Source organism: Amphiprion ocellaris, chromosome 4 (genome assembly GCF_022539595.1).
Source record: "Amphiprion ocellaris isolate individual 3 ecotype Okinawa chromosome 4, ASM2253959v1, whole genome shotgun sequence".
Lineage (NCBI taxonomy): Eukaryota > Metazoa > Chordata > Actinopteri > Pomacentridae > Amphiprion > Amphiprion ocellaris.
The window spans coordinates 25,218,601-25,244,811 of record NC_072769.1 but is presented as its reverse complement, the minus strand read 5'-3'; the positions used below and the strand labels follow the sequence as shown (position 1 = coordinate 25,244,811).

Genomic DNA, 26,211 nt, shown 5'->3' with positions numbered 1-26,211 from the left:
AAGAGCTCCCATGCATGTTTTGGTGAGACGGTGGTGACAGTCATGCCCCGACCGACTTCTCAGGATATTATTTCTTGGTGTTGGCGTTCTGCTCTGGGTGGAAGGTAACTCACTCCATTAAGAGTCCTTATGACTCATTCTGTTGGGTGTGGTTTGGACTTCACTCTCCTCTTAGAAAATATAAAAGCAACAGAATGTTTTGAATGTCACTCAAACCTATAAATTAATATGAAGCTATATAAATATGTGTGTGTGTGTGTGCACGCACACACACACACACACACACACACACACACACACACACACACACACACACACACACACCCACTCAATACATAATGTTGACTAGCTTAGTTAACTTGCTTGTGTTAGCTGACTATAAAGTAGGCTAAATTGATGATACATAATAACAACAGTCTTTCAAACGAGTCATGAATGTGCAAGTACGCTGAAAAAAATTTGATGACATTAATTTGTTTTCTGAGATAAAAATGTAGATAATACTTAGATGTATCAGGTCTTGCTGTGTAAAATAATCTTCCTGATGAGTGACACTTCTGACATAGTGTGTGTGGTCCACAGTAAATATATTCCTGACAGGTTCCCATGAGATTCTATAGGAAATATATGCGGGTAATTTATGACCAACTCATGGAAGTTTGAGGTAGTAATACAAATATTACAATTTCTTAAAAAGCATAAACAGTAGCTCAAAAATTTAAATGGAATGTTTTTGAGGAATATCTGGAATATGAAATGATAAAAACTTTTCATAACAAAGATATTGCAAGAAATGACGTCACCGGGTCATTTTTTACTCACTTATTATCTAAGGGTTATCATAAAATTTTAGCAATATATGTGTTCACAGAAAGTTTTGCATTTTGAAATAAAAAGTAATGTGACAAAATAATATGCCATGAAAACAAGCAATTTAAATGTGTATTTAATTACACCTGAAACTACTGTGCCATTTATAGATTTTACACAATTCATTTATGTGATAATTTAACGTTGAAAAATCTGGAGCTCTGAATCTCACTGCTTCTCTCACTCAGTCTGTTTCAACACATACTCATGCATCCCCCATTTCCAAACTCATGTGCAGCCCACAATACAACATTAGCAGCATATGTAGGGTAGTTACTGATTTTCATCCATGGCTTCACATCTCTCTCTCTCTCTCTGTCCCTTATACAGACAGACTGACAGACAGACACACTGATGTAGGGATTCATGGATGCTACTGCTGGAAATCCCTTACAGATGTGATTTAGAATTTTCAAAAGTGTCTCTGAAGCCTTTTATGTCAAAGGAAGTTCAAACCTCAAGATCACGCCGGACATTTCTGGTGCGTTCATACTTTCCACTATATTAAAATACTTTTTTTTTTTCTTTTGGTTTTGTGGTGTATATTTTTGACAGTTTTTGCATTTTAGCACAGATATTAGCTACAACAAAGAACTAAAATGGTATTGTTGAATGTAGCTCAGGCCAATGATACCGATCTACCAGGAACTGTGTTTTTTCCTCAGAGAAAATCACAGAACATTAAAACCAACATCTAAAGTCATAAAATGCTGGGGTTAAGACTGTCATGTAGGTATGAGTCAACATAACACTAACTTATGCATTTATCACAAAACCACAAATGTAGGAAAAGTTCCTGTTATGTCAAGGGTAACTACATTTTCTTTTAATGATACATTCAGCAGATTCAGAAAACATAACCTTATATCATAAAATGGCCTATGTTATCATTATACACTTTTTGCTTTTTTGTGTGTCATTTCATGCCATGCAGTCTCGATGACCAGCACCCTTCGACTGTATGTAACCCTAACTTTAATCATTTCACAGCATTAAAATGAAAAAAAGGTTAAAATGCATAGACGTGACACATGAGAAGTGTCTGGAGTAACGTAAAAATACAACTGGGCCATGGTGGGACTCAAGCTTGTAATTTGTAAATGACATCTTTCATTTAAGATTGAGGACATAACTGTATCAGTATTTTTAGTGAGAGGGGTTTTTTATGTGAGTTTGTATTTTTTTTTTTATTTTTTATTTTATTTTTTTTTATTGATCTGCGTTGTATGAACTCAGTCTTTAGGCTGAGTCCAGGTCTGTGAAGTACACTACACTGATTGTGTGTCACTGTTTAAGACAGACTGAGAGCTACAGAGACAGGGATTCACAGGGCTTAGACCTCTGCTCACTGACCATAATTAGTTTGCTTCTGAAGACATTCACCATCAGTGTTCATCTTTGTTTAGTCAGAGCGAGAGAGATAGAGAGCGGGCCAAAACTGTGATATGTTTGTGTGTGAGTTTTGCTTCAACAGTCTGCCGCTAGCAGATGAAAGGAGACTGCATGTTGTAGCACTCCAACAGCTGGGGCAATTTGCCCCAAAACAAAGTATTGGGGGTTGGGGGTAAGAGGGCGAACAGATAAGGTGCAAGTAGTAAGTTTGGATTTTTTTGAAAATGTAATAAAGCTCGGAGGGATTTACATTTGTTTACTGTGGTGCCTCTTTGTTTCAGGGTTATGGTGGTTGATCCGACATTCTGTTCGTACTGCGGCTCAGCATCATAAATGATGGAGTGTAAGGCCATGTTCAGATGGCTTCAGTGGGAAAATACAATGAAACCCCTCATTGATTTTAAAGAGGTAACACAGAGGGTTCCACCAAAAAAAACAAACAAAAAAAACAGGGTCAGATGCGTTTCAACTTCAAATGTAATGCAACACACACTCCTTGCAGTTAACATTCTAACATCAACTACTGAAAAGTAGTAAAATAGGAGGTGCATCACCCCCTGCTGTCAGGCATTATAAAAATCAACAGTTCATACAACAGTTTTGATCTGTGTCCTTTTTGTCAGAGTGCCAGCTGATAACTTGTAGTTCAGTAATATAATACTCTAAAATGATTTAAAGTAGTATCAGTTCTTTTTAATGACTTGCACAATGTCGTAAAGCCTTTGGTATCAGTTAAATGTTTAGTTGTACCTAACACATTTTTGGTCACACCCTGGATCCTGTTATAAAACGATGCTTTGTTTATGTAGCAAAATGCTTAAATGTATATAGTCTCAAATGGGAGCACCAAAATAATTATATGTGTAACATAATAGCGCCTCATAAAGTGGAACCAATAAAGGATATGCAGCAAAATATTGCCTCACACGGCTGCACCACGCATGTGGAAATTTGCACAAAATGATTAAACTTGCACTCATTTATCAGGGACACCACTCAGGTATTTTAAATAAGGCACCTGAGAGACCTTCATCAAGAATATTTTAGGTTGAATATTAATACGTTTATCACATCTATTTTTTTTATTGAAGAGTCTTATAATCGAAAGACATGAACTCTGATTTCATTGACCTCCAGTTCACAAGCAAAGAAATATACAGCAGCACCAATGATAATTATACACAAACATTTATTATTGTTATTGTTGTTTTTTATATTTATTTTAACTATTACTGCAAACAAACAGTAAACAACAATGATGTACAAACAACCAACAGTGAATAAGTTAATGTAGGTTAACAGATAATTTTTTTCTTTATTTTTAAGAAAGGGACAAGGTACATTAATTAACATTTTAACAAATGTAAATGCACCCGATTTAGCAGAAAAGCTAGTTTCCATTGGAAAAACTAGTTAACTGCGATTGTCACTGGAAGCACTTGGTAACATGGTGATCAATTTAGAGTCACTTTGGAATTAGAAGCCAATTATAATTTCTAAATTCACCCATTAAGCATAAAGGAAATTATACTTGCGAAGCCTTCATAGGAGAGATGAGGAGGCTGCTGTAGGATGGGAAGCTGTGATGATCTGCTGGATGAGTTGGTTCAGGAACGCAGAGACAAGGAAGCACTTCTGCATCGTTGCATTGAAAACGTGTGCTGAAGTAAGAAAAAGAAACACCAAGTCAAAGCTCATAGTTTAGCAAAGAACAAAGAAAATATTTGTGCTTTTAAGTAAGATGAAGCGCAACTTAAATTGTAGAAAAGAGCCCTTAACAAGCCCAAAATAAATAACAGAACGTGTAAATTAAAACCCAGTAAAATAGTAAAGAATTCAGTTGACAGAACCCATGTAAGTTAAAAAAGTCTGTGTTAAACAATAGAAAAAGCCCTAAATTATTCAAAGTTTAAAAAAACATAGTTTTTGAAGGCATACTTGCATTCCAGTGACTTTCTTTTATATAGAAAGTTTTGGAGCCAAATTTAAATCATCATCTAACCAATCATGGTGTTCCTCCCAAAGGGTGGTCTTGAACTTTAGTGTCAGAGGCCAGAAACCTTTAAAACTTACGTTAAGTTCATTTCTTTAACATACAAATCTAATTGTTAAATATGTTGGGTCTTACCATCACTCTCTGAACAAAGAGAGAGGCCCACATGTAAAAGCAAAAGCCTGATAAGAAATGGTTTGAATCACAGTCCTGGTCCCTCATTGGATGGGACCCACAAACACAGCAGGGGAATCCCAAGACACAGCCCTGCCTTTACCAAACCTTTAACTGTCGCCAAGTGCTGACATCCTGGCCTTCCAAAGACCAGCGGGCGGTAGAACAGTGCCAGCTCATTTATAGACCTGAGATGGAAACATAAATAATCTACAGCTTTTTAACCTCAAGCCGTTCTGCAGCATACGTGCTCCTCTCTCACTTTTGTCTTCACTAACACTTAGACACACAGACACACAGACACACACACACACACACACACACACACACACACACACACACACACACACACACACACACACACACACACACACACACTCAGGCTTGCATTATGTTGTTTTTTCTTTGAGACTGATACTGATACTTTGATTATTGAGCCATGATTTCAGAGTGGTGGCATAATTATTAATTAAAATGAATAATTCAACGATTTAAAAAAAAAAAAATACATGTTGGACTTAATTCGATTGTGAATAATCTCATTTATCCAACATGAATCCCAATAAGTATCTATGATCAACACAGATCAGAAAAACCACTAAATACATGATTAAAATAATATCAAGCATTGAATGTAACCTTTCATTAAGTGGAAGAGTGAATTTAGAGCCATTGCTGTTTTGATGGCCTAGTGAGGAGATCAAAGAGTTCAGGGTGTGAAAATGAAAAACACACATGCATTCACACGCACACACTGCACAGCTCTCTGTGGAGATGTGAAGGATTAAAGTGTTATTGATTGTTAACGTGGAGTAACCTTTAGGATGGGAGCTCTGAGTTGGACTTAAATTGTGCATGTGTGTTCATGTGTGTGTGACCTTTGGACAGCGTGCTGATTGAAGAGGGCTTTCTATTTTTAATTAGACTTCGTCTCATTAAAATCCCCAGAGATAAGACTTTAATAGTTATGACTAAAGTAAATACAATTTGACAACAAGATGCAACAATTAAAATACCTTTATTTATCACACATGGACATGAGTTTCAAAGTTTCAGTGTTCAAGAAAAGATATATGTAACTGATGTTTTTGTATTGTGGGACTTCTTGAATTTTCACCCCACAAAGTTTATATATATATATATATATATATATATATATATATATATATATATATATATATATATATATATATATATATATATATATATATATAGTAGTATAGTTTATATATATATATATATATATATATATATATATATATATATATATATATATATATATATATATATATATATGAATATATATGTATATCCCCACTCTCTCCCAACTGGTCAACGCAGATGACTGCCTTTGCTGACCCTGGTTCTGTCGGAGGTTTTTTCTTTTCCCCTCCCTATCTCATCTAGTTTTTTTTGTTGTTGTTCCTTCCCACTGCCACTTTGGGAATCTAAAGGCATCTTTCGATTGTTGGGTTTTCTGTTCTCTGTTTATAATTCTTAAGATCTGTACCTTACTATGCTAAGCACTGTGAGATGACATATGTTCTGAATCTGCGCTATATAAAGATAATTTAATTCAATTGAAAGCTCCATAATGTTGCTACTTAGCTTTCAGCAATAGTACTGTTCATACACCTCGTTATTTTCACGAGTAATTGTAAAGCAATAACCTACATGCAATGCAACAAAAAAGCAAGCAGTGAAAAAGCAGGCAGAATAACATTTTTGGAATCCATTCTCCTTTTCTCTCTGCAAATCCCAATACAAGCAGTGCTGTCTTTTGATTTCACCAGGGTCAGCTGTAGGTTTGACTTTTGATAGTGTTCTATCCTTAAATCTGCTCCTCATTGCCTCCAGATTAAATGACTTTTGTTGCTGTGTGTAGACTATGTGGGCATCATCTGGAGAGCCACTATGACAAGCTATCCTTCCAAACAACAACAAGAAGAAATCAATAACCCTGTTGCCCTGCTAATCCCCCTGCTGACCAGCTAACTGTGTGTGTGTGTGTGTGTGTGTGTGTGTGTGTGTGTGTGTGTGTGTGTGTGTGTGTGTGTGTGTGTGTGCGTGTGTGCGTGTGTGTGTCCAGAATCTGTAAGAACAAGCAATTCACACACACACATTACTGTCTAAGCTATTTTACTTCTTAATAATAATATTAATAAGGATAATAATTACTGGCTCCAAATGGCAGGAGTTGTTAGTGACAGTGTCAGTGTAGGCTACTGCCACAATTCTCAGTTGCTGTGTGATGTTTTATGCTACAGCATTGAAAATGCAGCCAAGAGGGATAGATTGTAGGGTTATTCACTGTAACTCTCGAGCCAAGGCAGAGTGGTCTAAAGGGTTCTCCTTACTTCCCCACACTTCATAGAGTGTATTAAATTTGCATGCTGAAGTAGTTGGGACCTACCTCTCAGTATGCACCCAGTGCCATCTATATAAATAAACAGTGGAATAATGGACACTCTGTGCTCATACAGCTCTGTCACCTGGTGGGACATGATACTGGATATACATCCACACCAGTCATACAAAAGGGCTAATCCCATCCTATGTTTTTGTTTTATGTTTGTCTGTGATGAGACAAACAGATCTCTGTCTAGTCTATATGAATCATCCATGAGTTATTTTATGAGTGTTTGTGAGCTGCTGTCTTGTTAGCATGTTGTCTGTTGTTTAGCACATTTCCTGTGGAGACATTTCCCTTCTTTTCGTTTTTTAAGATTCATCAAGATTCATCAGATGAGATATATATTCCCTCCAGCGTGTTCTGGGTCTGCCCTGGGGTCTCCTCCCAGGCGGGCGTGTTCCAAAAACATCCAGAGGAAGCCTCCCTGGAGGCATCCGAATCAGATGTCCAAAGTTTTTTTCCCGATGTGATGGAAACATGTTAACACTAACTAATATGACAATGGAAAGAAATAAAGCCACTGGGACAGTTACATCCTGTAGGCTCCTTCATGTTCCATTGTAATGCCAGCTAGAGGCACTGCTACTTTTCTTTTGTGTGCTGCTTTAAGCCTACTGTATATTGTTTTAGATTTTCTCTAATTAGTGCAATTAAATGTATGCCTAACTAGCTATTATTATCTCCTGTTCAGAATGTATCTGTGGATATATAGTCAACTGTCAGTGGATTACTATAATACTTGAGAAAACTTACACATTCTGTGATTTAAAAGTAGATATAAGAAGTAGATATACGATTGTTATTTTTATTTATTGGTCATTTCAGTTTTGCAGAAGTGTTGTCGAATGATGACTGAAAGTACCAGGGACCACATAGAATTTTTCCCCCTCAGCCTTCCTGTTATGCTATTCTATGAATGTGACTTTTAAAGTCTTAAAAAACATGCTTTCAACGACAGTACTGACTAATTTTTAGTATGTTTAATGTTTGTATATTCATCATCTTAGACTGGCATGCAAACATTTGCTCACTAGCACTCAGTGCAAGGTATAGAGAAAACTGATGCCTAGTTTAAAGGTTTGAAAGTTTAAATGTTTCCCTATCATGTCCCTGTTTGGACTAGAGGGAGGAAATAGTGATGACAAATTTAGACAGTCACTCTTTTCAAGTCTTGTCATAGTTTTGTGATGATATGGATATGAATATAAATATAATACATTCTTTAATTGTTCTTTATCATATTTCTGACTGAATGTGCTCCAGCAAAGAGCCTGAAGAACAACACGTCTTACAGTCAGTACTGCACTTTTGAAAAAGCAAAGAGTAATTGGACATTCTCCAAAACTGCAAAACTACTGCATTTTCTTACGAATAAATAAACTTTCCACGTGGGTGCTTTTTTGTTAATTTCTTCATACATTGTGAAAAGTCAGGTGCTAGATCAGACCAAGAGTGAAAATTAAGCAATTACACATTGATAATTGACACCCAGTAACTCTGTATGTCTATGTGAGGGCCCAACCTATGTGATAATTGCCTGAAAGTCATATATAGCTTTCACTGTGATTTGACATTGATTTATGGGCAATGGCTTTGGGTACACACACTAACTGCAACACACATATGTACACATGCAAGCAGATGCTGTCTCCTGTGTGATGCTATAAAGAGAGGTGATAACAATGTGTCTGACACTCATTTCTCTCAGCCGATCTTCAGGGATTCTAGTCCACTCTAACATTCTTACCTCTTTTCATGCTGTTTGCTTTAGTTAAAGGTGTACTTTAGTTGAAGGTTAGGAGTTCAATACTTGAGAGAAAGCAGTGCCAGTCAGTGTGCACTCTGTCTTAAAGGCACAGAACACGAATAACTCAGAACATTACAATATGAAAATAAGAGTACATTAATTATGCAGAAAAGTACAACATCTATCATGTGTTTAAGCACATGGATCTTAGAGAGCACTGAATAAATAAGAGTTGTCAACTTGGCTGCAAAAACTGCTTTACTCAAATAATTTTTGCAACATCACCATGAATTGTGACAACACATAACTGAATTTGTGCCTGTATTGATGCATTGCAAAGAGCAAGAAATTCTGTCATCATTTCCATGGCACTACATTTCAGAAATTGGAGCAAAAACATTGTTTGGTACAGCTACACTACTAGCCAAAAGTGTGGACACATCTTCTCATTTAATGTTTTTTCTTTATTATCATGACTGTTTACATTCTAGATTCTCACTGAAGGCATCGAAACTATGAATGAACAAATATGGAATTATGAAGTAAACAAAAAAGTGTGAAATAAGTCAAAACATGTTTTATATTTATACTCTTCAAAATAGTCACCCTTTGCTAACTTGCCATTTCTGAGTCACCAGCCTCAGAACTGGCAAGTTAACAGCAGCTCAGATTAGAGCCCAGATAAATGCCACACAGAGTTCTAGTAGGAGACACATCTCTACATCAACTGTTCAGAGGACACTGACCAATCAGGCCTTTATGGTCAACTAGCTGCTAAGAAACCACTGCTAAGGATGCAGAAAAGGTGGACGGATGATCTGTACATGCATGGTTCCCACCGTGAGGCATGGAGGAGGTGTGATGGTGTGGAGGTGCTTTGCTGGTGACACTGTTGGAGATTTATTCCAAACTGAAGGCACACTGAACCAGCATGGCTACCCCAGCATCCTGCAGCGACATGCCATCCCATCTGGTTTGCGTTTAGTTGGACCATCATTTATTTTTCAACAGGACAATGACCCCAAACACACCTCCAGGCTGTGGAAGGACTATTTGACCAAGATGGAGAGTGATGGAGTGCTGCTTAGGTCAGATGACCTGGCCTCCACAGTCACCTGACCTAAACCCAACTGAAATAGTTTGGGATGAGTTTAACCGCAGAGTGAAGGAAAAGCAGCCAACAAGTGCTCAGCACCTCTAGGAAGTTCTTCAAGGAAGTTGGAAAACCATTCCAGGAGACCACTTTATGAAGCTTATTGAGAGAATGCCAAGAGTGTGCAAAGCAGTAATCAAAGCAGATGGGGGCTACTTTGAAGAATATCAAATATAAAACAAATTCTGTCACATAATTTCATGTGTGTCCTTTCATAGTTTTGATGTCTTCAGTGTTAACGTACAATTTAGAAAATACTTAAAATAATTTAAAAAACTGTGAATGAGAAGATCTGTCCAAATTTTTGACTAGTACTGTACCTACCACAGTGACGGAGTGTGTATATGTACTAATACAGTAATAAACACAGCATTAGTAGGACATGAGGAAAAGACCTCTGCAAACAGCTGAAAGCAAGAAATTAGACTTCCACTTCTGTAAATGTTCTGATAAAACCTGGATTACGTTCAAAAGCAGTGAGCCTCATTAATCCTCATCACAGTACATTTGTAATTTTATGTAGATTTTTGTCTACAATCGTAATAGATGTTTAAGTTTTATTTTTGTTGTTGTATTTTTTATTCTGTCTGTGATGTTTACAGGCTGATATTGGTGCTGAAATGTGGAAAAGCCTTCCCCAAATCACTTCACAGAACTCAAAGTACTGTAACTTAAAGCTGACACGTTCTGTTGCTATCAGATTAATGGAAACAGGTGCATGTGTGAGGGGAGCTTTAGACAAAAAATAAACAGGATTCAATAATCAATTCAAGATCTTTATTTATCACAGACACAATTATACATAGTATAATGTGCAGTGAAATGTATTGTGCATCTTTTCCAGACCAAAACAATAAGAATAATAAGAATAAAGATATATATATATGTGTGTGTGTGTGTGTGTGTGTGTGTGTGTGTGTGTGTGTGTGTGTGTGTGGGTGTGTGTGTGTAGGTAGGTAGGTAGGTAGAAATAAGCAAAACAAATATAAACGTGTCAAATAGTGCAAAATAACATATATATATATATATATATATATATATATATATATATATATATATATATATATATATATATATATATATATATATATATATATGAGAGCATTACCCTAGTCTATTAGTGTAACAGATCAGTTTTCTGTGTCTGCCTAGAGCAGAAATAGACTAATGTAAAGCTTGATTAATACTGTGAGTACTTGAAATGATTGGACCGAAGAACATCTACCACTATATAAATATAATAAACAGGCTCTTTTTTGTGTGTGTGTAGCAAATGTTCAGTGACAGATTTTATTACAGGTCACCTTGGTCTTTCTTTTTGTTTGATGTTGTGCTCCTCAAGTCTTTATGCTGACAACAGTGAGTCGTTGCCAGGTCTTAGTCAAAGCAACTACAAAGGCTTTAACGTAACCTTAATTGGGAGCTTGGTCAAATGTAATGAAGTGTGTGTCTGACAAGGGCCAATTGTACAGTTGCTTGATGAAAAGAGGACAGCCATGTGGTTTATACCCTCTACATTATGCATTCTGTCTCTCTAGGGGTCCACTAAGGCATCTCAATCTCTGAATGATGGCTCCAGATCAGTTTGATGGCCAGAAAAATGGTTTAGAAAAACACTACAAAACTTAATCACAGACACATAATACATCACAAGTAATGGTGTTATTTTAATAACAGCAAAAGCATTTTGCAGCATGGATGTAAAAACACACGCACACACACACACACACACGCTCTGGCAATCCACATAATAATGAGTGTTATGGAGAAGGCATTTGTCTTAGGTAAGACTTGTATTGTCAGTTTTTAATTCACATGGCTCTCATCAGAAAAGCCCTGAAGGTTCTCATCTTCTCCCTAAAATATATTATTCACTGGCTTCTACGCACGCACGCACGCACACACACACACACACACACATTCACTTTTGTATGTGCACACACAGCATTCATGCTTTAGAGTGCACATAAACATGAACAAGATACACATACTAAGATACACGGCATACATGCATTGCCACACACACATGCCTGTCTTGCGTTCTCTCCCTCTTTGTGTTATTATTGCCTGGTTCCATCTGACTGTGACTAAGTGAAGAGCTGTCTTCATTTGTTTCAATCTGAACCACTAATGTTCCCAGTGCCGTAAGCTAGCACCATAGGTCACACACATTAGTCTGACTGCCTGTGTGTGTCTCTCTGTCTGTCTGTCTCTGTCTCTCTCTCACTCTCTCTCTGTGATGATTAAAACAGAACAGAAGCTTTGTTGTCTTGTGGTATGTTGTGGTAAGTGGAAGACTACATCCACACTAGTACAGTTTCATTTTAAAATGCACAACTTCTGCAAGGTTTACGTCTACACTGCTCTGGAGTTTCATGAACCCTAAATTAGACACATTTGGAAATGCTGGTGACCCTGCTTGAGTTTGAAAACACCAGGATTGCATTTTTATTGAGATGGGCAGAAACAGAGATCTGTGTAAACAATTAAAAGGACACCCATGTTCACCTTCTGATTTGGTTTTTCACTACATGTAGTTTCTTGATTCATCATGCTCTCATCATGAGACAATTTTCTAGAAGAAAGCATCGAGTAAAGCCTTAATTACTAGTGCTAAAGTCAAGATGAACAACAAATTACAGGCAGTTCTGACCTTGTTGTCTCTGCCAGCAGCTGTTGTGCAGTAAAGGAAATTTCAGGACTTAGTACTCACAAAAAACAAAAAAAAATCTTAATATTAAACAATGTTTAATGTTTAAATGTCCTCAATGGTTATACACATGATTCTATTTTACTGACAGTGGCCCAGTGCTATTGGAGGGGGGGCAAAACCCAGTCTGACTACTTTGGAAAGTCACAAAGATAAGATACACTGGTTAAAACGGTGATTACACGTCAGTAAACTGACTTTTATGTCATTGACCAGTTTTCGGCTCACAGGTGTAAATATATACGATTCAATTTAAAAAATAATTCTTTAAACTAGGAATTTATCAGCAGCTAATTGCACCTGTGTATTTCAATCTCAATTTGTGTAACAGGATTTGCATTTTAGCAGCTTATTTCAACAAGTGAAAGTGAGTTCCTCTCCAGCTACGAAACAACCATCATAATAATAAACTTGCAGTTCTTTCACGTTAACCCCTTGATGCCTGAATTTTTTTTTTTTTTTTTACAATTAAATAAAAAGCATTTGTGTGTTTTTGCTTTCCAGCTTCTGCTAAATTAAGTGGACATTGTTAATTTATCTATTACACATAAATATATAATAACAGTTATATAATAATTAGATCCCACTCCGACCAGTCCTACGAGAAACCAGTGCTTGCAAAAGGTTGCGAGGTACATATTGAATATGCACAAACCGGCATTGGGGGAATGGATACGCCATCTTGGTCTGAAAGTGATATGTTGCGAATTTGCAACAATAGGTGTCAAATTTTGCAGCTAATTTAACTGTAGCAATGATTGTCAGATTTATTCACTGTAAAGTAAGTCAGGTCAGAATCTTTCGCCCTAAAGGCAACTTTGGCAGAGTTGGCAAGTGATTTTGCACCATTAATCAAAAGCAAGCCATGCTTATTGCACTGACCTTTGAGGGAATGAAGAAAAAGACAAAATAGGGAGTTTGAAATAGAGAACATTCAAAACAAATTGATCAATCTTTATTGATCCCCAAGGACACCATTTTCAGCAAGATTCTATCAGTCTAATGAGATAATAGTGGATTGGGTATGGCACTAAGGTGTGTCCAATCAATGATACCAGGGAGTAGTTGGACGATCACACCTTGACACGCTAATATTGCTAATAAATGTCTGAAATCGTTTGTAAATGAGTGACTTTACTGAAGTTGGACAAAAGTGGGATTTCCTGAAAATCATGTCCTTTCTTTTAGCAACATTACAATTAAAACTATATATATATAACACTATGATACGGTCCACAACTACAGCAACATGACCTTGCTCCTGCTCAGAGTGACACTCACTGTAACAGCAGAAAATGTTAACGGGAGATGGCCCTTTCTGATGACACACAGCCTCTGCTTGTTCTGCCTCATAGCTGTTAAGACACTCAAAACTCACCTATCAATGCTTTTAGCAAAACCAAGTTCTCTGGTTCATCTTCAGTGTCACTGCCACACCTAGCCCTGGCTTTCATGGCTCACTTTCAGTTCAGTCTCTGGGGTTGTGTTCTTCTATTTGTCTTTTTGTGTTTTTTGTTATCTCTCTTTGTCTCTCTTTGTGCACTACTGGAAAGCTTGGTTCCTTCCCGTGATAGATGGCTAATCCATGACTGCTTCTGAATATTTCATGTAGTTTTTTTTTTCCCTTTTCTTGTTGAATCTCATCTGTTTTCTACAGCTAAATCAATACCCTTGGTGTGTGTGTGTGTGTGTGTGTGTGTGTGCATGTGCACATGCACATGTCTGTGTATATGTGTTGAAATACAAATAATCACATTCCAAAGATCAGTCATATCACAAGACATGATCTTCTTTAACAACCTACGCTGCATATGTTCTTGTTTGCACCTATGAACACAGCTGAACACCGCATTGATAGTTGCTGAATTAACAGAATTTACAGAATTTACTTCATTAAATTGTATCAGGGTAAAACTGCAGGTTTCATGTAGCTCACAATGACATAGACCATCAACAAAAAATGGTTTTGTTTATTTTACTCTAATTACTTATAAACCTTGAAAATCTGCCTAATTTTCAAAATACATTTTCAAAATACAACGATAGAACCTGAATATGTGTGCAAAAGTGTCTTACAAGTGTTCCAAATGGATTCAAAAGTAGTATATTAACATCTATGCTTCTGTGGGTGTCGACAGTTATCTGTGTGTGTTCACAGTTTTAATCTGAGGCTGCTGATTTAGGCAGCATAACTTAAACCATATTTTAAACACACAAACTTCCATTAGGATTTTTTTCTTTAGCTCATTAGGCTACAGCAAATGATATCATGAGGTGTGTTTCCCTCAGTGTGTTTTTATGCACATTTTTACGTAATGCTTTCGAAAATGGTTATGGAAATAGCGACAGGTGGCTGTTGACTTTCTCGAAATAGAATCAATACATTTCATAGGAGATGGAAACATCTTTGAAGATCTGACCAAATGTTTGACTTACAAGCTGTTTCTGCTTCTTTTGTTTTATTCCATTCCATTTTCTTACAGCACTTGAGCAGCTGGACATTTAAAAATAATAACATTTTCTGACTGAAAATCATTCCTGATGGTTTCTCTCTCCAAGCGGTTGGCTGACAACAGTTTGTTTTTTTCAGCTTCTTCTACTTTTATTAGTTTCAAAGGTAAAGTCCAATCAGGTACCTTGTGTTGTCACCTTCTGACGACACACAGCAGTTTACTTTAATCACTCCAAATTACTTAATGGAAACAAGGTTTGCAAGCATAATAAATAGTTTGTACAAAACACACAAACTTGCTTGAGGTAACTTTAAATAACACAAACATGATCTTTCAAACAGGTAGAGAGGATGATAGGGATGATTCAGCAGCACCTACCACCTTGGTGGCACTTTCCTGCTACATGGTACATATAAATCTGTGCTATACTCAGCATCTGAACTGCATGCTTCTCTCCCTTCTCATCTGAGGTTGTTTGTTTTGAACCTAGATGGGAAGCTAGATGTGGTTTTTACCCCCAAAACATGACAGAGAAGTGAAAGCGAAAACACTGTTTTCACGATGACTGGGAGGAAGAGTTCTTTTTCACGATAGTGAAAGATAAATGTATGTGTCCTATTTGCGGGGCGACTACTGCGACGGCAAAGCGGCACAATGTGGAGAGATGCTAATTTACCCACTACAAAGCTTCCATGCTAACTAGCCACCTGGTAGCACATAGACTGTATGCGCACTACGGACAGGAAAAACACGGGACTTAAAGGCAGCTTTGGCATCTACTACGCGGTGAAAAGTTTCTTCGTGGAGAAAAATGTACCATTAGAAAAGCTTGTTTCAGTTACGACAGATGGGGCTCCTCCATGACGGGTCGGCATGCAGGCTTCATTGTACGATGCAGAGGTGATCCAGACTTTCCAACATTCCTACGTTACCACTGCAGCATTCGCCAGCAGGACATATGTGTGTTTCGTACCATCACTGTTGTGGAAATCATTGTTAATAATTATTGTAAGGAATAATTAACATAAATGTGATCAGACAGTCTTTTTACATATTATTTTCGTTATTATTATTGTTTAAAGATGATGGCGCAAGTTTGCTATTGAGGAAGTTTGTATCAAACAAGGTGCCCTTCGTACTACTCAGTACCCTTGAAGTTGCTCTCAGGTTCAAAAAGGCTGGTGACCCCTGATACAGGGTTTGAAACTAAAGTTACAAACACAGGGATTTGAGAAAAGATGCATACAATTGTTTCCAGTTCCTTTCACTGGATACTTTCACTTTTTTTATGTTTTTCTAGCATTTAGTTTTTGACTATAGGAGGTAAGACAACAATCAAGAATTACTGTATTGAATCAAGCTGCTCTGTTATAGATCTCACATTGTATTTCTCCTAGGTGTTCATCCTGTGTGACTGAATTGTCTCATTTTACTGTTTTACACTAAAACACTGTATCCAGTAATCTTTCCCTACCAGGACAGTGATATTGCTAGCCTAACAGTCAACGTGCACTAATATCTAAGGCTTTCTACTGAAATAAGTTACTGTTCTATCTTGTTTAGCTCGGTTTCACCTCTCCTCTCATGCTGCTGCTGTTCTCTCATAGCTGGAAGTCTTCCTGGCTTCTGGGAGTGTGAGAAGGCCTAATGGCTCCAATGGGAGTGACACGAAACTGTCTTTGATAAATTGTTTTTAAATTACAACATAATTTCATTCAGGCAGCAATTTCCACAAGACTCCTACAGAGAAGCGATTCAGGCTATGTTGGTATTGGCTTTCAAACACACACGCACGCATACATGCTCTCGCACACATTCATGCAAATGTGCACATGCACATAAACCCAGAGTCATCTGCTTTGGCAAGGATAGTGTTACATGACCTGCAGCCCGGAGGCTAACCAAATTACCGCCTCCAAACTACTAAAGTGGTCATTAAGGACACTCTCTCTCTCTGTGTCTCTTTGTCTCTGTCTCTCTCTCACTTTCTCTCTCTCTCTCTCTCAGTCTTTCATCATGTTTTCTCTTGTTTCCCATCATTTTTCTTAATTATTACTCTTAATCTGTTTGTTCTGCCTTCATGTATTCACCCACTCACTTCTCCCTCTTTTAGGCTTGTCCTAACTTTTTTTTTTTTTTTGCGTTTTTCCCTTTGTTTATGATTGCTGCTTTTTCTTTTCTCCCTGTCTTGGTCTCTCTCTCTCTTTCTCCCTGGCTTTCTGTCTTTGCTGGTAAAAGCTTTGTGATTGTTGCTTGTCTCAGTAATACTGTTTAGACTGTCGGCTGGGCATCATTCATTACACAGACACGCATTAGCAACCTTCATTACATGGACATTAAGGAGAACGCTGCAACACTCACACGCACACACACACACACACACACACACACACACACACACACACACACACACACACACACACACACACACACACACACACACACACACACACACACACACACACGAGGTCTGTAATATCAATGATAAATGTCAAAATGATCCAAAGCCCTAAACCTTTATAGCCACGCCCCACCTTGAGGAAAAAAAAAAAACACTTCAGAGGAATTTTGATGCTTCATCACATCCTTCTTAAATGAATGCTTCATTTTGATTATTATTATGTGCTGAAATAAATAACACAAAAATATCACCATACCGTTAGAAATGCTTCCCTTACATTTGAAATCTGGAGGCCATGTTTGCTGTTTTATTCTAACCAAACCCAAATTATCATCCTTAGCCTGCACTAACTGGCCTCTATGCTCACTATGACAATTCCCCTCATAAGACTTCTCTCTCTCACCCTCGAGAAGGAGTCCAAGTTATTACTGTGGTCCCTCAACAATAGAAAAATGTTGTTCAAAGCCAAATCAATGAAATTTTCACAGGCTTTTATCAGTCGAGTAAATATTTTTTTCCCCCCACACTATCAAAGTGGTAAAGCAGACCCTGACTGGGCTCAAAGACAAGTTCATTCATTAACACTGTTTTTTTCCAGTTTGATTAGTTAGAGACTTGTGTCTTTTTGTTTAGTTTTTTTTTTTTAACATTCTAAGTAAATCATCTCACCCTGTCTAATGAAGCGGCTCTGTTAAAATTCAAAGTTTACGACTTTTATTGTTTTAGGTTATATTCATATCAAGCAGGTAAACTAAGATTGATTTAGGATTGTTTCAACACAGAAAGTCTGGTTATGATGGACTTAATCAGAACTTGGTGGCAGAAGGTGGTAGGTGGACAGCTCAGTCTGGGCCAACAGCAAATCTTTGCCTGTGGCTTTTACAATTGTTCTGAAAATTATCTTCTTTTTGTAAGTCTGCTGTTCCCCTATTTAATCTCGAGCTGAAAGGATTAGTAGATTTATCAATTCATTTTTACCAAACACCTGCATATATTGTTTTATATATATATATATACACACACACACACACACACACACACACACACACACACACATAGATAGATATGTTACATATATATTATTTAATATTTATATGTTATTTTTGCTAAAAAAAATTCTATGTTTGGGTTATGCAGGGTTAAATGGGTGTGAAAATTTATGTAAATATTCCTTGATGTTGTGAAAGTTTGCATGCAAGCTTCTGCTGTTGAAGTGGATAATTGATAATTTGTCCTTTGATTTAATATTCTGGTTTTACTTGTCATCAGTGTAGTAGTGGCAATTGTTGCTGAAGGTGGAGGAGAAATTATTGTCTGAGTCTATTTCATGATCCAAGTCCTTCAAATTGTATTTGTTGTATTGAAATATTTTTAGTTCGAATTGGTCCTGTTCACTTACTCCCTAAGTTGTGTGCTTATCGTCTTCAGATGTAGGCTGAGTTCTATCTGTGATTGTCATGGTTGCATATGTTCTTGATTGTTACCATATTGTCCGGCTCATGACGATCGTTGATATTTGTCCAGATCCATAATGCTTCAGGCCAAGCACCAAAACACATAGAAACTCAGCACACAAACTGTTCAAACTACACAGTATGGATAGACAGACAGACAGACAGACAGACAGACAGACAGACAGACAGACAGGCACATTTCAAGTAAACCCCAGCAAAGCTACTGCACGCTTCATTCAACCTGTTCTTGTTTTTCAGTGTTAGTGACCCAAAACAGCAGATTGAAAAAAAAGATTTAAACACCAGGTCGATACAAAAAAGTTTAGCCAGCAGTGGCAGCATATGGTACCAGTCAAAAGTTTGGACACACCTTCTCATTCAATGGCTTTTATTTATTTTAATTATTTTCTACATTGTACATTAATACTGAAGACGTCAATACTGTGAAAGAACACAAATAGAATTATGAAGTAAACAAAAAGCTTTTTGTTCACAATATAATTCCAAGTCATGCTCGCCACCCTGCTCATTCTGTTTTGCATTAAAAACCTTCTACCAAACCAAAAGACATAACTGCTCTCCTGCGAAACATCTGCAGAAAGTTTCACTGATAGAAACTTAACAATGACCCAGTGAATAGTAAACTACACATGACTGGAATCCCCCATCCCTGAAAAAGTAGAAAAGAATTTAAGGATGTCTTTTCCTTTACGAATATTTTTTCTCCATTTGTCCTGTCCTCTTTTTCTTGTTGTGTCTTCTTCCCTTTATTTGATCTAAAGGCCACCACTAAAGGTTGACTCCTGCTGTATGAGTTTGTAAGTGTGTGAGTATGTCTGACTGGTAGCCATGTCCAGCCAAATGACCTCTCCTGGGGCAATGGATGCTGCCTTTGTTTTATGACTTGTCATAAAAGTGCCATCTGCACACACGCAAGCACGCGCACACACACACACACACACACACACACACACACACACACACACACACACACACACACACACACACACACACACACACACACACACACACACACACACTTGAACAGCAGGACTCCTTAGTGGCCTTTACATTGTGAAAGATATGTTGTGTACATGATCTCTTGTGTGTTTCTGTGTGTGTCCAAAATAAGACTTTTTGTTTCTTTTAGGTGTGTGCAGAGTTTTAAACTGATATGAGCCCTGACCAGCAGCAGGGCTCATTATGATTTCAAGGACACATAAGACTTATTCAGCCATAACATCAGATTTGTACATTTTTCATGGAAAAAGATCATAATGTTACACACCGTACAATGTAGAGTATAGTGATGCTTGCCTCTCCCCCTTTGTTAAATCAGTCAATTGGTCCTCTTCACACATGGAATAGGTAACATTTAAACATTTAAAAATATCTTCACCCAAAGATTATTTTAAGTACAACATCTTATATTACCTTCAAAAGCACTTACACAATTACAAGGCTACCTGTGGCCATGTTTTGCTAATTACTTTATTGAATTTGCATCCTGGAACTATCCAGGTGCACAATAATGTCACTGTTTCAAATACACTATGAATTTAGGCAGAAAAATTGACAAATTTCTAACAATAAACTTAACATGAAAGGATGGTATATCTGATTAAAATAATAACAAACTCTGGGAACTGTGATGGAGCTCAGAACTCAATGTGGGGATTGTAGCTATTAAATTGTGAATTGGTGTGTGACAGCTCACCTGTCTGAGGGGAAGAAAAATACAGATTGGGCTTTGTTGTATGATCCCTACTGGTGCTATCTTTATATTTTATAGATTTTTTAAAAGTATTATCTAATACACTGTGGAGAGCTGTGAGTACCGCTAAGGTAGAAAGGTGCTATAAGTGCAGATCATTTACTCTCTCCATGTTGAGATGGAAAAAAAAATTCAGGGCATAAGACCATAAATACAAGACAAGCACAGAATAAAAGTATACAGACAATAAAAAAAAAAAAAAAAAAAAAAACTAAGATGGTAAAAACATAGTAAAACACAGTCAATGTGCACAGCTTTCTCATTTTGGAGACACTAAACTCACTTTTGATTATGCAGTTAATGGGTATTGCCATTGCAGGGCAAAAACAGATTATATAGAGCCAAAATACTCTGAGTCTTCTATTCTTATCATTTTAATGAACAAGAGTATATAGAATGTCAGAAAGATCACACACACACTAAATAGACACATCAGCATTTGCTCTAACAAAGATACTTTGCTGAAGGACAGATTTATCCATCTGCACACATTGACAGAATGTGAGAGGTGAGAAGATAAGTAGAAGAGAAGGAAGAAGCTATAAAGAGAGTGGAATGTAGGATCACAGAAGACAAGAGTGAGCAGCAGAAAAGAGGAATACGAGAGAGGCGGGAACACACACACACACACACACACACACACACACACACACAGTGTCATAGTAAAGACACTAATAGAAAGCAGGTATGAGTACAACAAAGAACAGAGCTTTGGGAATTGAGAACGTGGCCTAACACTAGATTTCCTTCTCCAGTGTTCAACCCCAACATGGCCTATTGATTTCAGAGATAGATGAAAGAGTGAAGCTGTTGAACAACATGGTTCCTGACTGCTTGAGTGAATGATTAAAAAGAGAGAAAGTCACAAACAGGGTTAGGCTAGATTATTATGTGGCACTAAACTACCACCCTTCATTTATTCATCCAGAGCAAAGCGGTGCATAGTTATTGGTCTTTGGTACATCCTTGAAACATTGAACAGTGATGTTAATTTTAGCAGACAACTGGAGTACACCACATATGAGTTTGCAGAAGCTAGAATAAGGTTCTAACATTTATTAGCAATGGTTTTGGATATTTTTAGTGATCCTTTAGGGATCATATGCAGGACAGATCTACTGCTGCTGCTGTTATTGTACCTTTACTGTTTATTTGATAGGGACAGATACAGTATATCTAACATCTATCTCATCCAAGTATTGAAGTGTTCATAGCAGTCATGGATTGTCCATCGAGAATCCCTGTTTTCCTAACTATAATGTTAATAGTCAGTATAACAATCTATAGATCATCTTTGCTGCAGGAACAGTTTATGCAAACCACAATAGCAGCTGCTATCACACCTCAAAATATCTGGCAATTGTAAGTAAATCATAGATTGAAAGAGAAAACCCATTGCTGGCGGTGCAGAGAAGATGAGAGAAATGTGCAAGTATGGGGCATTCTGGTAGCTTAACTGGTTGAGTGGACGACCTATAAACAGGGGTTGTAGTGCCTGATGCAGTGGGAACTGTGTGGCCATGGGTTGGACCCATGGCAATTTGCTGCATGTCCTTCCCCCACGTTTCCTGTCTCTCTCTCCACTTTCAACTATAATAAAGGATAAAAAGCCCCAAAAATAACTTTAAAAAGTGCAAGTATTATCATATCAAATGATGGAAGAGTTGTGTGACATCAGCATACATGTGAAGACTGATATCAGGGCCTGTTTCTGGAGAGTCTTTAATATACAAACTGCAAAGCCTTGAACGAAAGGCAGTTGCTTGGGAGATTTCTTTTTTAGTTTCTGAAAAACAGAGTTAATGATATTAATCAGAACACACTGTTCATGACCCCTCAAACAATGAGAGTGACTATTATGGCAAATTGAAAATTGAGAAATAAAATTAAAATGTTGTACGGTATCAAATGCCTTTCTTTAAAAAAAAAAAAATCCAGAAAAACAGCATCTACTAATATTTTTCATTCATGTTTCCCAGTGGTAAGCAAGTAGCTAATTGTGTGAAATAATTATGTCTGAAACTGAACAACCAAAAATATCCAAATTTCTTCTTTTATAGCACAGAGGACTGAGAAAATAAGAAGAAGCCATACATATTCACAGCCAGCAACAATAAAGGCTGTGCTCCAAACATTATAATCCCCAGGGAAACTGCACAACACAATGAGACAGTTCCTCCTGCCTGTTGTTAGGCAGTTTAATTCAGTGATACTGCTCTCCAGTCATGCATATTGCATGGCCTAGAAATACTTCTCTATATCATTAGGTTTCCTACAATTCTGTATGCATGTGTTTAAGTTAATGTGCATAAATGTCAGTCCCTTTGTGTATAATGCACAAGTATGTATCCTTTCATACTGGGGTGTGTGTGTGTGTGTGTGTGTGTGTGTGTGTGTGTGTAGCTATAGAGCTACATTTTGGGTTGGTTCGCTTGTTTGTGCACATATTAATGGATGTACATGCAAGCGTGAAGTCCATGTAAAAGTGTGTGAGCCCTCATATGAATATGTCACTCTGTATGTGTGTGTCATTATTCACAGCATAGTCATGTTCATCTTGTTTGTGCAGGTGTGTGTGTGTGTGAGTTCTCATGCAGCTGGATATAAAGTAGTGACATTATAAGCATGATGCTGCCACTAAGTAATTGCACAGAGAAATCTTGAATAGCTGATAACATATTAAAACCCATAAAGAAACACATACTGACCCTCAATGAAACAGACGCTTGATGCATTATGCATAACCCACAAATCTTAACACAGTTTGTTTCCTCATTGTTTTTCTCCCATCATGCCCCAACCGCTGGCTCTCTCTCTCTCCACAGTTGCAAGTTTTCTTTATTAATTTCATCAATACTGTAAGTTTTCAACATAATAATTCTGACATAATGGTAGAACAAACAGCAATGGGATTTGTAGGATATGTAATTTAAGCAAACAGCAACACTGAGTGCAGCACTGTCTTTCTACAAATACTTTTTAGCTATTTATACGTTTAATGTTTTGCATTATATTGTTTGGAAGTACTGGTATTACAGAGTTGGCATTTACCTATCCAAGATCTGGGCATCCAAGGGTTTCTTCAGCAAGAAATGATCGCATCCTGATCTGCATGTGCAGGGAAAACCACCAAATGACATCACAGGAGCTTCAGCAGCAGTGGTCAAACCAAACTGGTGTCCAGTGTTCCACCTGCACTGTACGTGGCCGACTTGCGATCATGGCTTAAGGTCCTACAAGGCTAAGAAGCCCCTGATCAATGAGAGACAGAGGTTAGCCCGGCGTCGTTGGGCCCAAGCACACAAGAACTGGACAGCCAGGAAGTGGAAGAAGATTCTATGGTCAGATGAGTCCAGTTTCCAGCTTTATCTTCCTCCTGCTAATCTAAGGATACACAGAAGGCCAGGTGAAGCATTATCTCCAGCAGTACCTATGGTCAACCATGGTGGAGGCAGTATTATGGTTTGGGGATGCATGAGTGCTGCTTGTGTTGGTCATCTAACTGTCTGTGATGGAACATTGCACTCTGCCAAGTATTGCGCCATTCTCAAAACCCACATGCTCCCTTCTGCATGTACACATTTCCCGTCAAGGTCAGGACTGGATGTTTCAACAAGATCATGCCCCTTGCCACATATCCAGGGCCAGTAGAACTTGTCTGCAGGAGCTCAGTATCCAGGTCTTAGAGTGGCCGGCTCAGTTCCCGGACATGAGCCTCATTGAAAATCTGTGATGGATTATCAAAAGGTCTGTTTCAAAGCATAAACCAAAGATTTTAGAAGAATTAAAAGCAGTAATTCAAGAATAATGGGACAAGATTACCCCTCAACAGTGTCAAAGGTTCGTGGGGAACATGCCAGCCAGGATTAGAGCTCTACTGCATGCTAATGGCAGGACTACTAAATATTAATTGAATGATTTGTTGGTTTATTTACTTTTTGTTCAGTTTCAAACACATTCTCTGATATCTGTTGACTTTGATATCAATAATGTTGAGAACTTTCATATTGAAACTGTCAAGAATTTAATTTTGTTAGCTTTTATATATATATGTGTGTGTGTGTGTGTGTGTGTGTGTGTGTGTGTGTGTGTGTGGTGGATGCGATTAAAAAGTTTAATCTAATTAATTACAGGCGTTGTAATTAATTAATCGCAATTTGCAGTTTTGTCAAATAGCAATATTTGACACAGTAAGTGCAGTTTTTCAATTCAAATAAAATTGTGGTTGACAGTTGAATCAATGAATAGACATATGCGTGTTTATAATTTAAAATTTATTTAAAGAAAGGAAAATGGGACATATAGAAAAAAGTGATTTTGATGACTTAAAGCCTGAATTTTGTTGTTTTTTCCACTGTATGGCACATAAAATCAGCATAAGTAGTTCAAGAAGCTTCAGAAAGTGGAAAATCCACAGATTCATTGTTTTCATCTTTTCTGGGTCTGATAAATGGTGGAATTTTGATAGTTCTTTTTATAGGAATATCAATTTTTATTTATGTAATTTTTTTATGAACAAAAAGTTTATAATTAAGTTATTAACGGAGATATTTTTGTTGTTTAGGTTATTCCTCCTCCAAGGAGGCAGAGCCTCGACGGACTAAAAACTTAAACCACAAAAATGTTTCATTTCTATTTATCTGCATTTTTCATGTCTGCTACATTCACAGATTACTGCAAATCTAAGTGCAATTATAGCGATTTTATTCAACATTTTAAGACTTTCTGTAAACTCAAGCACTGTCTAGAAAAGTGGTCTATTATGGGATGGCTACACCGTTAGCCGTTAGCATGACTCGTAGCTAACGTTAGCTCTGGTGCTAACAGCAACATGTTTTACATTGAGGTGATACCGTCGGCTTGAAGTGATGCAGTGATCAAAAAACTCTTTGTTGTACAATTTGCACACAACCAGGCTTTTATCCAAGCTGCCATCGGGAAGTTTTTTAAAAGGAAACTTTCTGCCCAACAAGCTTAATCTCGTCTTCCTTCACTGTTTACCAGTGCCTGACTTCACTCAGTGCTTCCTGTGCTTCTTCTTCGTGGCTACAAACAGACTTTAGGTTCATTACCGCCACCTACTGGGCTGGAGTGTTCATCAGAGTTACCGGTGTGCCAGAAATGAGGGAACTGAGGAGGGTGCAATTAATCGTGTCCCAGCCCTAATATATATATTAGGGCTATATATATATATATATATATATATATATATATATATATATATATATATATATATATATATATATATATCTCAGATTCTTCTCTGTTTCTAAGTCACCAGTCAAAGTACAGTACATTAGTGCCAATGACCATTTAACTTGTTTGTACCAGAGTCCAGATTTCCTCTCAGTCAGTTAATTATTACTTATAAATATGGTTGTGTTTCCATTTTCCAGCAGATCATTGCTTACTAAGTAGCATTGTAATGGTGGGAAATATGGCCTGGTGGTCATTTAAAAGTTTGAGGTCACTTAGAAATGTCCTTATTTTTTTAAAGAAAAACTGCTTTTTTTCCCCCAAAGATAACATTAAATGAATCAGAAATCCAGCCTGAATATCTGCTGAGTCTCTGAAGTTAAATAGGAGAAAAAAGTAAGTCTACTCTCTAATAGTTAACATTGTTCAATGGCTGAACTTGGAAAAATAAACTCCCAGAATATGACCAAAGTAATGATTA

The 26,211-nt window shown here is 37.3% G+C and overlaps 1 long non-coding RNA gene across 1 annotated transcript in view; it reads right to left on the bottom strand.

Moving 5' to 3' along the window:
- Positions 1 to 3,535: 3,535 nt before the first annotated feature.
- The window catches only part of LOC129348767 (uncharacterized), a 47,300-nt gene continuing 24,624 nt past the window's right edge, over positions 3,536 to 26,211 (bottom strand). The window contains exon 4 of the long non-coding RNA XR_008601458.1: positions 3,536 to 3,923. This is a non-coding gene — a long non-coding RNA (uncharacterized LOC129348767). The remainder of the gene's footprint in view (positions 3,924 to 26,211) is intronic.